Below are 14,948 nucleotides of genomic sequence, written 5' to 3'. Positions count from 1 at the left end.
AGCAAGGGCCAAGACGATACTGACTTTTTCCCCATTGTATGGGAACAAAAAACCATACCCTTCCTTAATCTGAATGAAAGAAAAGACATTCAGTTTCTTGTTATCCAGTTAAAGTCAATTTCACTGAGCTAATTTAATTGGATTATGTCAAATTAATGCACTATAGTAGTTTTAAGTCAATGTCATTACGTTTGTCAAAACTCAATTTACAAAGGATTATTTAATTGATTCCATGTCAGTCCAACTTAATTTGGTTTATTAAGGATTAGTGTCACTATATACATCAATAGCACATGGTAGTATGCCAAACATGATTTTTTTATTACATGTAGAATTTGATCTAATGTTTACTGTCTGGTGGTGCGTTTCTCCCTCTCACCACCAGAGGTCGCCATCTCCCGGACACCATTCCCCAAACTTCACACACCTGTCACTTATTACACCCTCAGCTGTTCCTCTTTGTCATGGACTATTTATACACCACACTCCCACCACTCTGCCTGGCTGAATTGTAATTGTAATTATTTGTTTGAAGGTTTGGTTGATGCAAGCTCTTGTGCCGTATTTGTATCCCTATCCTGTCATTCGGTTTGTAACCTGTTTTGTTTCTTTTGTCTGCCTTTCTGTTTATTGAATCTCGTTTCACCTGCATTTGGACCCAGACCCTGTTTTTCCACGGTGCCCCTTACTGCCCCGTGACAGAATTCAGCCAGCAAACATGGGTCCAGCAGAGGAGACCAGAGTATTGAGGAGTACGCCAGGGACTTCTTTGGAGTGGCTCATCGGTCGGCGATGGAGAAGACCTGCCTCATGGTCGTCTTCTGGGGAGGCCTAGCCGAGTCCTTCAAGTCCCTGATGCCATACTGGGTCCCCGAGGAGTCACTGGAGGACTACATTAACCTGGCTCTGCATTTGTGCGGCTCAGCCTTCAGGGTGGAGTTAGCTGAGGAGCCCGCTCACAGTTTTCCCGAAGTGGCAATCCAAGGGGCGTCAGAGGCCTTGTCTGTCGCACCCAGTACCTCACGCCTGTTCCCAGAGCGTCCCGGGCTGATATGCAGCGTGCAGGAACCCCTGCTGATGTCGGTGCGAGCGGCATGGTCCACTCACAAAGCTCCAGAAGTGGCGGTGTCCGCTCACAGTTCCCCCGAAGTGGCAGTGTCCGCTCACAAAGCTCCAGAAGCAGCGGTGTCTGCTCACAGCTCCCCCGAGGTGGCGGTGTCCACTCACAAAGCTCCAGTAGCGGCGGTGTCTGCTCACAAAGCTTCAGAAGCGGCGGTGTCCGCTCACAGCTCCCCCGAGGCGGTGGTGTCCGCTCACAAATCTCCAGTAGTGGCGGTGTCCGCTCACAAATCTCCAGTAGCGGCGGTGTCCATTCACATATCTCTCGAGGCGGCGGTGTCCGCTCACAGTTCCCCCGAGGCGGTGGTGTCCGCTCACAAAGCTCCAGAAGCGGCAGTGTCCGCTCCCATATCTCTCGAGGCGGCGGTGTCCGCTCACAAAGCTCCAGAAAGCCCGCTGATGTTCCCTCCGAGGCGGAGGGGCTTGTTTCTGGCCTTCCTGAAGCGGCAGAGCCTGCTGATGTTCCCTCCGAGGTGGCGGGGCTCGTTTCAGGCCTTCCCGAAGCAGCGGTGTCTGCTTGCACTTCCTCCAAGGTGGTGGAACTTGCTTCTGGTTTTCCCAAAGCGGCAATGCTCACCTCTGGGACTCCCGAAGTGGCGGAGCCCGCCATGGGCCGTTCCAAGGTGGCAGCTCCACACACACCGTTGTGGTGGCTGCTGGTTCTGCCCTGGGTCCTCATCCCGCCGGCTCTGCCTCAGTCCCCAGGTCCCCCTCCAGCACACGGACCAAAAATAATTTGCATAGTTGCAACCTAAAAGGATTAAGTAAACTGTCATTTTACAGATTAAAGTGTACTGAACATAATAAAGTTATATTAAATGTTCAAGAATTGTGTTAATTTAACTCTTATTTTGTGTTCTGCAGAATAAAGAAATGCATACAGGTTTGGAACCGCATGAGCTTGAGTACATGATGACAGAGTTCTCAATTTCAGGTGAACTATCTTTTTAAGTGCACTCTTGGCTAAGCAGTTTACCTTGATTGACTTTTACAAGATCTAAAATAGAACAAATAATTATGGTGATGGAAAGCCTCCGTCTCTTCCTCCAAATATCTAAAGACTGTTAATATGCTATTTCAATTCCATCAGCTATATCCATTTTAAAACATGAAGTAAGCAAATCAGACCTTGATGATGAGAAGTTGAATTATTGAAAGGTTGTTTGCGTGTTTGTCCTTGCCGGCAGCTGCACATCATACTACGGATATTGTTCAGAAATGTCTGAAGGGAAGCTCCTTTTTTTACTCTTAAAGACTAAGATGCCCTCAAGTGAGATGGAAAATGTCAAAGTAATTTACCTGTATTTTCTCCATTTTTGAATGCAAAGGTAGCCCGCGACACCGTTTCTTCCTGGAAAATTTGAAATTTCATACACAGTCTCTTTTGAGTGAGTAAAAACATTCCACCTCATATATTTTTGTGTGATACTAAAATTTATCACAGTTATATCATATTGTATGCATTCAGTGTTTCTCGTCGCTTCCACAGACCCCAGAACAGGATGTGCAGATTGCATGGAGATGAATGAGTTTCAGTGGAACACAGCTCATTAAATAAACATATACATAGAAGACACAGAGACAAGGAGAGAGGGAACTCCGTAAAAGGCTGAACAAACTAAATGGCAGCACATTAAGCCATGTCCTGTGACTATGCTAGTGAATAGAGGTGGGAATCAGAAGGAGCCTGGTGATAATGTTTAATAGTTTAGTGTAAAACTGTAAATTATTGCAAACTTGTACTCAATATGTTTCTGAATGGCAGTTAAAATATAAATAATCAGAAATGTAAGTTTGAGGTTGATAAGATTTACTTTAAATGTCTTTGAGGATGCAAAATACTGTAATATAGATAAAAAATGATTACATAATATTGTAAAATATTAAATTTTGTTACAAAGTTTTCTAATTATCATATAATTTATTTCTGTGATGGCAAAGCTGAATTTTATTCAGTGATTTCAGTGTCAAAAATCATTCTAATTAACAGTTGTGCTGATTATGTTTTTCAGGATTCTTTGATAAATAGAAAGTTCAAAAGAACAGCAATTACATTGTTACAAAAGATTTATGTCACTATCTATCTATCTATCTATCTATCTATCTATCTATCACTTTTGTTGTGATACTGATAGCATCATGAGGTAAAATATTGAAATATTGCAATACTTTTGCAACAGATTTTTTCACCCTTTTCAGTTTTGAGTCAATACTGTGCAAACTAAATATTAATTTCTTATTATCAGTATTAAACTGACCAACCTGCCCTCTGGACATCACCATTTACTGTTTAAATACTCATATCTGTCTATTTGGCACACAATTTTAGTTTACTGATCTCCAGTGGCAAAATCAATCAGCTCTTTGGCAAACTTTGACGTGCACAGTGCACAGTGACAGTGGCAGAATGACATATCTGTACTTGTGCCAGGACTGTGTGGATAAAGGACTGCTGATATATATATATATATATATATATACTGTATATCTCCGCCTTGACTTCAATGAACACTCCAAAAGAGAAAAGAAAAAAATACGAGGGAAAAAGAAAGGAAAAGTAAGGGCGCTGAAGCCGTTTCTGCACAGTGTTCGCATTCACCTGAGCTTGTGCCTGTGAGAATCAAATCTTTTTTGGTGCTACTTTTGCACACTCATTCTGGCACATGAACACATACTCTCGTATTTTTTTATGTTTAGTGGCTGATGATAAAACAGAAGTTGCTTTCGTTGATGGCAAGAAGGGCTTAGAGGGGAAGGCATGTGCTTTACACAAGTCAGCTTTATACACTCTCGCTCTGCATACACACACGCACACAAATTCTCCCACACTGGCATTATTTTGCCTGAAGGCTTGTGTACAGTACTTCTCTCTATACTCCTCTCTCTCTTCCTCCCTCCCTCCCACATTCGGTCTCTTTGTTTCTGGCCCATTACTTCTTTCTCACCTCATACTGTCTCTCCCCTGCGATAAAAATCACAACATAGTAATGACCAGACCGCCTCCCCCCACTTTCCCACACCACCCCCACCACGCCCCTAGCTTTCTGCATCTCTCTGCTGCATAGATGAATCTGGGCTAACACAAACTAGCACTTTATAATGAGTGTTCCTCCAGGGGGCTGGTCAGGGGGCTTATCCAAAGCGAAACGATTCTTTTTCCCTCTATTTATGCAGCAGACAGAGCAGATTGCTCTAGCACGTCTGCCACTCGCCATACGCCATCCGCCTTATGAAGGAAACTCACATGGATGGCCCAGGATCGGCTTCCTGAATTCCAATGCACATGTGTCACATGCATTTAATGTCCCTAAACCCTCTTATCCAGTCTTTCCTCTACCCTGGTAATGATGTCGCCGGCTGAGTGAGGCTCAGTGCACATGAAAAAGAAGAGAAGAGGGAGGCTGACCCACTTTGAAGGGTTTCCCCTACAGCTCAGCCTAAAAGAGAGCTGACACAACTGGGCCACTGTGACACTGCTACTGCTGCGACAGTTGTGGTGTCAATACCACTCCCAGAGATCCATACAGATATCTCATTTAAAGGTGCAGTTCATCAAAAAAAACAAAAAAAAAAACATTATTTACTCACCCTAATGTGGTTCCAAACACAAAAACGTTCTATTTTATTGTGAAGCAAAAATGATTTTTGTTATATATACATTAGTTACATTGACAAATTAATAATTTTTACATTTTATAAATATCAAAAAATAAAAAAGTCTATTAGTCTAAGGCCATGTCCACACGTACACGAGTATTTTTATAAACTGAGTTTTTCCTTCTTCCGTTTTTAAAAAAATCTCCGTCCACATGAAAACGCAAACGCATGCTGTGAAGCACTGTCAAGAGCATGCCAAACCAACAGGTGGCGATATAATCTCAACCGTAAAGCCATGTTGGCCAATCAGAAGCCTGAAAAAGTCTCCAGTAGGCGGAGATAACAGCGCAGGCGCCGACGTCACAAGCCAAAAACTCCGGTTTCGCTGTCCACACGATAACACTGCAACGGGAGTTTTTGAAAATCTTCACCCTGGCAGGCGTTTTCAAAAATGTTCGGTTTCAGTGAAGTGGTGCTGCGTTTGCGTGTGGACAAACGGCCTAACCACATAGAAAAAGCTGCGGTTTTAAAAATAACCGCGTTCGTGTGGACAGGGCCTAAGACTTACAGTACTATACGCTATGTTCAAAGTCTTCTAAAGCTATACCGTGGCTTTGACTAAGAAAAAATGATGCCTATATCCAAAACCAAATACTATTACTCTTCAGTCAGCTAGATAACTGAGTCAGTGAGTTTGTATTTGTGAATGAATCAGATTTGTGAACAAACAGGGAAAAACACCTTTCAATTTTGAAATTTAGGGCTTTTTGGCTTTTCATCAAGTTTTTTTTTCAGACTAGTGGAAAGAAAGCATCTAAAATACACTTTTTATATCACTTTATCTATTTGTGTCTGTAGATTTCAGTTACAATACATATCTTTAAAGGCGGTTTTCTCAAGATGAAACTTTTCTCCTGTACTCAGCCAAAAATCTCCACTTCGGTAACACTTACATGCACCAAACTTTACAGTTTTATTCCTATCTTGAAGGTTTTTACAGAGGGGTTTGTTCGTATATAATTTGACTGGTTTTATACAACATGAATGAAAAAATGGTGAAAATAATTTTGGCTGCTGACAGTATTTTCTGATTTACGGAGAGATTAAAAGAGATATCCAAAATCCCCTCTGCAAAAACCTTTGAGTCTAATATGTCAACAAAATTAAACAAGTTGAAGGTTGAATTTTGGACCTGCCTTCATTCAATGTTAAGATATTTGTTCTAGAAATACATCCAAATTTGTGCATATTTAGTTAGGTAACACCTCATTGCATATTTAAACATAACATTTCAGAAAACGTAATACAAAATTGCTTGTAATTCTTAATGTAATCAACTGGATAAGTATGGTATTAGTTATATTTTTACACAGTTCATCTTGGGTGTCTCACCTTAAGATATAAGTGAATAAAGACTTACATTCCTAACACTGTTAGGTCTGTTCCTAACAGAAGCTATTACATTACTTCAGAGAATTGAAAATATAGCATACAAATTGTATTGACAACTTTAATGGAGCTACGCTTAGATTCATTGTAAACTTACTAGAAAAATACTTAACATTTTTATACTTTTTACCCAAAAGTGAAAGTTTATTGAAAGGTACTTTGGGGATCCCAGAATGGTTTTTCTATGGCATCACTGTGAAAACTCCATATCGGACCCTTTATTTTTAAGAGCTTTTAAGGCATATATTTGATCGGTTCATGGTTTCCCTGGGAATCGAACCTATGACCTTAACATTGCTAGCCATGATTTGAGCTAGACGAATATATGAAAAAAAAAATAGGGTGAATAAATACTAACAGACTTTTTATTTTTGGGTGAACTATTCCTTTAATCTTATCATCTATAAAGCACTCCCACAGAGAGTATATCTGTTTATTATGGACTAAATGAGATGCTATACTGCATGTCAAAAACCATCTAATTAGCCTGTTTAATATGCATCCATCTTTTCCAAAATGTCAATGTTATTTACAGTCTATTACTGTTGAATTCCTTGTTGAAAAAAAAGCATATGCCCCCCTCTCTAATTGCACCCGCATATTAGCTTTAATGCACCAGTTGTTTTCATGCTTTTAGAATGCAGTAGACTAAGAGCAGTAGCCATGTGACTCTTTTAAAAGACAACCTTGTAACTAGCTGATTGAGCTTAGCACAAATGGCACCTTGAACATTGGCCAACAAAAGAAACAAAACCATCAAATGAATGCTGAAGAGGGAAGAGTGCTATCTGAAGCTAATTCCTAGAAGTCAGTGAATCACTGGTCAAATCACTGGCAAAAATGGACCCTAATGAGAAAACAAAGCTGATAAAAACAAGCTTGAAGCAACAGGTTCTTTGCACACAACTTGCAGCCTTCCAGCTAATTCACTTCCACAGATGCACTACCATCCATTGACAAGCTCCATAAAACACTGGCATGTTTAAGGCTGACGTTAATGTACTATTAATCACAGGCATTCAGGATAATGCACCGGCGCAATAATCGAATAAAATCTTGTGGATGAGTTCGAGGACAACATCATGGAGATTCAGGAAATTGGCAGTGGCAGGGGTTTACAGAAGCTACTCTTATCGTAACAGGCATAATAAGAATAGAATGGAAAAAATAACCCGAGAGTGCTTTGTACAACCTCTGAGTCAGTAAAATGCAATATTATGACAATAACAATATGCAATACAGCTGGTTTCAGTACATTTCAGTAGAAGGGGATTCAGAAAATATGCTGATAAAGAGTAAAGGATTCTGTAATGTAGAGCTTTAGATTTGGGTCTTTGTTCTGTAAACTTCCCATTTTGCAACTGCAGTAGGTATGAATATTTCATTGTTAATATATTTCACAATACTATTTTGCCACACATTTGACCAAAAAAAAATATTTTGCCTTTTTATAGAGGACAAAAGGGAAAACAAGTTCTGTATGTTTCTGCAATAAAATCTTCTGCAGGGATTTTCCATAGTAAAAACGCAATCAATATTTTTTAAAATCTCATCGAGGGAGGTTTATTGAACAAACTTGTGATTTATGTCCAAATGAAAGGATGACTCTACAAAGAAAATAATTTATATGCTAATATCAGGCTTAATTTGTGTCCAACAAGAACTTGAAAAAATGTTTTCATCTAGTGCTGATGTTATAAGGTAGGGCTGGGCAATAAACAATATCATACAGAGATCTCACAGCAGAAATAAACGCAACAGCTAGTCATTCTGTGTCAATAATAAGTCTGCATGTTCTGCACGAATGCATGGAGTAATTTTGTCCACCACACAAACTCTAACACCTGTGACGCTCACAGTGTTTTCAGCATCTGATGTCTCAATACATGAGGATATGAACACATGAACTTCACCTTGAGAAAAACTACCATCAAATACACAATGCAATTCAAGGATCTTCACAAAATAATAATAATAATAATAATAAATAATTTTCAGGAATATCGTACAACCAAGATATTTTGCAACCATGTTTTAATTTGTACAATTTGTCAAATCTTATTTGACAAAAAATAAACAAATAAAAATAAAAATGCAATGTTTTTTTGTAAATTAATTGTTATATTTTCATATGATTACATTTTTAAAGATTAATTAAATTGTTAAAGTTTTATAATTTCTTGGGGGACTAAACTAAAAGTTAGCTTACTTTGTGGAGTTTAATTGTGAACAAACAAGTTATGTTTACATTCATTCTCATGGTCTAACAAACATGTGGAAAGCATTTCTTTTTTCCCAATAATGGTATTGTGATAAATATTGACATTGTATGATACGGAAAACAAATATTGTGATAATATTTTGGCCATACCACCTAGCTCTATTATATAGGATACCAGACGGCCTTGAGGAGTTGTTTGTTTTTAATCTATCTTGAATCATACGTATTTGCACTATTTGCAGCAAAACAATCATGCCTGCTAATTCAATACACACAACTCATCATGTAGCTGAACAGAACAACATAACAGAAAACCTTAATACAGAAATACTAGCAGATAAATAATTATGGGAAAAAGGGGATTCTGTTATTTGCACTCTATGATGTGTCAAGAGCGGTTGTGATGTTCTGCGGTGACATCTCAGATGAAGTACAGAATGCGCTGCTTGAATTGCAGATTGTGATTTCCTCTCATGGCACTCTATTTAGTTGCATTTACTAGAAAATAGCATCAATCTCAACCCTTAGATATGTTGAGAAATTAAAATTTCATGTTATTCTGACGGAACGCCTGAAATTTCCTGACGGATCCATGAATCCTGCACTCATAGCTAATATAACTCTTGAAACACATGAAAACAAGCAAATCTGTGAGATTACATGCAAAAGTGGATTGTAGTGCAGTCCATGAGACTGTTAAGAGCACTGTGTGGTTAAAAAAAAAGGAAAAAGTAGGGGAAAAAACATGAAATGCCTGTATAAACAAGTATAAAATCATAAGAAAATATTCCACTGCTCCAGGAATTCAATTACTTAATGCAAAACCATAAACCCACAGTCTAGCTGTTGCTAACTCTCAGTGTCTCTCAAACAGTGAATACATTTGACATTTTTATTCTTCATAGTATAAGAAAAATTGTGTCGCTTAGTGTAATTTGCAAGTGTAGTCTCTACCACAGTGTGAAGCTAATGCACTTCACCAGTTTACAAAAACATAAATTGTTGGGGTAAACAAAGTAGTTGGACTTTAAAGTAAATTCAGTTTATGTATATGACATAGATTTGTAAATGGAGCTCCAAGATGAGTAAGGCTGAATGCAGTAAAGCTGAATGGATTTCAGCACCATGGACAGCTCAATGCAGCTCCACAAAGTCCTCAATGACTGCATTTAGAAAACCACTTACCTCCAATATCTGGCCGCAGCTTTTTGTCATACTCCTTTAGTAAGTTGTTTAGTATTTGCGTTGCGTCTGTCTCGTGGGTTTTGGGGGCCAACATTTGATTCACAGTAACGTCGTCGTACTCATCATCCTCAGAAGCGACTGTTTGAGAACTGAAGAAATAAAAGAAAATGTATTCCACAGGTCACGGTTGAGGTCTTTTTCTATGTCTCAACTTGTCAATTGTTTTGAAGACAATAATTAATACATCTATGTCAGAATTGAATATTTACAGCAATGTGGAATAGCAGAAACATATTATTCACCATTTTCAAAGAAGAAGGAGTAGTAAGCAATCAGACAATAAAACCAATATAGAAGTAGAAACTGTTTCACAGTTGCACTCTCATAACAATGCCAGTTAAAGGCTGGGTTTCCTAAATCACTCAGTAGAACTTCAGTCACAAGTACAGTTAGTTAGACTTATTCTCTACGGCATGTTTCCCAAAAGCATCATTATCCAAGTAGCATGAAAGATGTTCAGACATTAGCCTCTGATCAGACATAAATCCATTACATGCAATTTAATAGGGATATATCTCTTTTTTTTCCACATTTTAGTAGACAACAAAGTGCTTATTAAATTATATTAATACATTTTGTTTACTGCAAAACCATTGTACACTATATCCATCCCACTTGAGACACAAGGGATTTTTTCAAAATTTACAAGGTATAACTTTCTGTAGGCGTACTTTGACAAGCTTAAGTAACTAATTGCAACAAAGAGACAATATATTCTTCATTATGATGGTATTTAACAAGGGAAGAAATATAATCCTGCAAAAATAAACAAATAAATACATAGAGATGGGCAGATAATTGGATTGAATATTATTACTATAAATATATATTATAATGCATATAATGATTACATTGAGTTTTTCTTTTAGCATATTGTCAGTAGAGATAAATCAAAAGATAGAATGAGATATAGATGTAGAAACAAAATTAAATATCAGTTCTAAATATCAGTTATCTGACACTTAAATGTCAAAATAATAGCCAACTGTTTGATATCTACAAATAAACAATAAATAAACAAAAAATATGTAATGTTAACAAGTAAGAGTGTGCTAAATGAGTGACTCTCTCTTCCTTCAACAAGGACAGGTTCGTATCTAATCCACTAGCCTTGTCTGTACCAATACCAAGAGTGTGTGAATGCAAAGAATGATGCACTTCTCTTGCAAATAATTCATCATTACAGGTTGATCAAATTCTTGCCTGAGCACAATCATTTCTATAATTCAGTTTGGAACTGTTTAACAACGTTAAGCACCTCGACACAAAATAGCATTCGATCTCCACTTTTGCCAGCATTTCCACCCTGTTTTCTGGCTAGGAAGACAAACTTTCGGACATACTTAGTTCAGCACCTTTGGAACTGACAGCTCCGGTAACGACGCACACATGCGTTATCTCCACCGTGAAATAACGTACGACGTTAGCTAAGATTAATTTAAAAGCGTGATTTGCAACGTTATCAGAAAACCCAGACAAACACCAATCTCACAGATGACACCTACACAGATGCGGTTTAGAAAATAGACAATAGAGATCTAAGTCTTATACGATTGCGCTACGAAAAAAAAAAATACTAATGCAAAGATTGAAAAAAAAGATACACAAAGTCTTTTGAACTTCTTGAATAGCACAAATCAAAAGACTTATTCCTAAAGTTAGGTGCTCAGTGCGTACATCACATCTTCATCGCCAGATTGGTGATATATTATGTGGCATCATGCTAGACTGTGCATAAGAAAACTGCAACAGAATTACCCTTATGAACAATTAATTGATGCCAAGACAAAGAGGGTAGCAAAGTCACTTACCATGCACGAAACACTGACAGAAGTAAGAAGTGGAGGAACAATTTGGTGGACATGTTTTAGGTGAGATTGTCTCCGTGTTGAATGTGGCACACTGCACGGAGACTATTCTAGGAAAAAAAGTGACACAGCTGCAGCCTTTTCTTCCAGGCTCAATGAAAACAGTGGCGAGTAGTCGAGGTTATAGTCCAACGGGAACGGTAATACCTCCTCGGCTAGTGTCCGGTGTTTAAAGTTCACTTACATTGGCAATTAGCGGGATCAAATAATAGAAGAGCCCCTCCTGCTCACTGAAGTTGCGCTGCTTTCGATTGCACCACCAGATACACATACTGACGTTCACACAGAGGCAGAGCGCAAACTTCCAAAGTGGACACCTTCAAACCCCAAACGCATCTGCGAGTTTCTGCAAATTACGATACGTCATAAAAAACAGTCTGCCTTCCCAGACGCTTCGGCGGAACTTGAGGTCCTCCTAAGAGGAGAGACATTAAAAAGCGGCTATTTACAGTATCGCTATCAGCTAGGTAAATGATTACCGCGCGGACTGTGTTCGAAATGCAAATTGACGCGTAATTTCTGTAATTACTTTGCACGTGCATTGATCGCAGCGCGATTAACCCGATAATAGAGCAAGATTGAGGGTGAAGAAAATGTCATCAACCAATTTGGAGTCGAATAAATTACTACATGGTATTATTCAGTGCATCGCACTATGATGTTTCTGGCATAAATATAGCGACAAATGCATTTTTCTGTAAGTTACTTTTACCATTTGCCGTATTATTGCCAGTGAAATGTCATTCGTCATTCTTTAGTTCTTTGTTTTACTATCTGAGACGTATATATACTATATATATATAACTACTGCTGCTAATTTAACATTTAAAGCTAGAGAAACGTCTATCCATACGTTGTCCTCGCATTGTTGTGTCTGTATGTGAGCAGGTGCACATATGCAGTATAATATTTGAGAGACAGCGCCGACATTTATCACCACAGGCAGCTCCCAGTCGCCCACGCACTTTGGAAAAAAACACAAGCTCCTTTCTCTCGTTGCTCTGCGTGTTGTGAGATTTTTTCCTCTGACTTCTCTCTAGAAGGTTCAGTATCTGTGGTACTCTAAACACGCCAAAGGCAAATCTACTTTTGAATATTTTAAAGTAGTCCTTTGTCATTTTGGCAAAATGTAAATAAATAAATAAACAAAAATAATAAAAAAACAAAACAAATAAATAACGAGTTCCAATGAGTTAAAGTGCGTATTTTCGAAACGCTAGCATCACCCAATGTAATTGATAAAATTACCATTGTTTCAAACAGGTTTCCCCGTGCACTGCCCCGTCTGCCATTGGTCAAGTAAACAGATAGTCCCGCGCCAAACGCACGCTATTGGGTGAGTCTTCGACATGCTTGTCGGGAGCGAAAGTTTGGTAACCCCACATTGCATCAGTGGTTACATTTTTTAGGAGAAATCCTTACTTCTTTATCTTTGAATATAGGATAAAGTATGTTAACATGTAAGAAATGACACACTTCCGTTTTAATAACATATAAAACTACACGTAGAACCACTTTGTTTCCCAGTTATTATGACGGTATGGTGTCTCCCTTTTTTGGGTTAGTGAGAGCATGTACTCGGCCAGTTCAAATGCATGATAGACTATCCTCTTGTGGCTGATTACAGCAATGCAGATAGGAAGTGCAGCAGAGATTAAACCACAGTACATACTGAACCAAATACAAGGGAAGAATTAAAAAAAAGTGCAGCTAACCACAGGGTAAAGGATGTGACAAGAAAACTGTCTGCACTGTCAAATATTTAAACTCACTACAATTAAAAACATAACTTTTGATGTACAAAGTGGTGCCAAACCCTCTAGTGAAAAAAAAACACATGCTCTTTTAAGACCACTTTGAATTTAAGCAAATCAAGTTGAAACCCCCACACACACACACGCACACAAACATCAAAAGTAAAATGAATAAAATCAAGTAGAAGAAATTAATACGAGTGGATGAAAAGAAAGACATTCTGAATAATACTGATACAATTATTACAGTGTACAAGTGTTATGAATACTATGTTTTTAAATCATTGTCAATTTCAACATCTCAGTGCTTAAATTGTGTATGATCAACACATTATGTCAACAAGCATGCCACTATTACTTTAAATGGTTAGCTGTCATCTTTGCACAATAGATTAAATCAAAATAGGGACATAACCAAAACCCCTTTTGATACCAAAATGCATTTTCAGCATTAGAAGATGCAATCTATGGGTTTTTCTCAATAATACCATGAAAACAACTGGGTATCTCTTCATGATACAAACATAAATCTGTAATGACATATCTGAGTGACATCTTCTCAACTGTACACTAGTGGAATTCCGGTCCGGCACCAGGAATAGGATTCCAAGCTCTCACTCCACCACTCATAGGATTAAAGGTTTAAGGTCCATTGGCATGCTGTGTATTATTGTGAGAGTTGAGTTTAGTATATCGGAGTGGTTTACCATTGCCTTACATGTATTAAAATGAAGTAAAGGCTTTCTCTAAACCCACAACAAGAGTGCGACATGTCAAATAAATGTCAGTGTGACTCTAAAACAAAATAACGACATACTTTCATAAAGTATACTTAAGAACGGTGACATATATATGTAAATGCACAGAATACACAAATATCTCATTTGTATATTCTATGACACAAACCGAACACAGCTGCCAGTTTCCAGCAATATGCTAGCATATAATATCACACATGTAATACAGAAATGCAAATACATGATCGCATTGGTACTAGTTTAATTCAATACCATGTATAGGAGCACTGGTTGGAAAAGCAACTTAAGTGAAGCTAAATCCTTCACAAACAGATGTGGGCCAGATGTTGCTGGCACACAGAACCAGAGGAAGGATTCTGTATCCTCCCTGCTCCAGGAACTCTGGTCTTGATGTGTGCATGCGTGTGTGTTTTGTATAATCCTAGGAGTAATCCCAGGAAGAATCCTTCTTCCACAGTTACAGTGGCTTCTGCAGCAACCGTTCCATTAGGACAATATCATACTAAGCTTCATAGGCATGTCTTATTGCCAGGAGCCTGTGAAGAGCAGCCATGAACCCAATAAACATAAAACCCCTGCAATCCCGTGGCACATGGTCCAGCATTAACCAAAGCAAAGAAATTACTATTTTTTGATGTAAATAAAGTCTTTGTTGATCATCGTTCCTGGCTGTTGATCAAATGCGACTGGCTTTAACATTCTAGGTCAGGTTAGTTGTAAAGATTTGCAATTAAGAGACATATTTTGAGCAACTCAAACAGAAGTGATCACAGAAGTTGGTCAAGAAACATATCAGGCAGAATTTATTGCTTCAGACATGTATGCTTTGAGGAAAATCTCTACATTTCTGGAAACATCCATTGTTGTAAAAGGGCACATTACTGACTCACTGAACTCTTTTAATGATTCATTCTCCTATAGGCCTGAGTGGCGTACA

The sequence above is a fragment of the Sinocyclocheilus anshuiensis genome, unplaced genomic scaffold (assembly GCF_001515605.1).
Source record: "Sinocyclocheilus anshuiensis isolate Anshui unplaced genomic scaffold, SAMN03320099.WGS_v1.1 scaffold44, whole genome shotgun sequence".
Classification (NCBI taxonomy): Eukaryota; Metazoa; Chordata; class Actinopteri; order Cypriniformes; family Cyprinidae; genus Sinocyclocheilus; species Sinocyclocheilus anshuiensis.
This window is presented reverse-complemented; position numbering follows the sequence as displayed.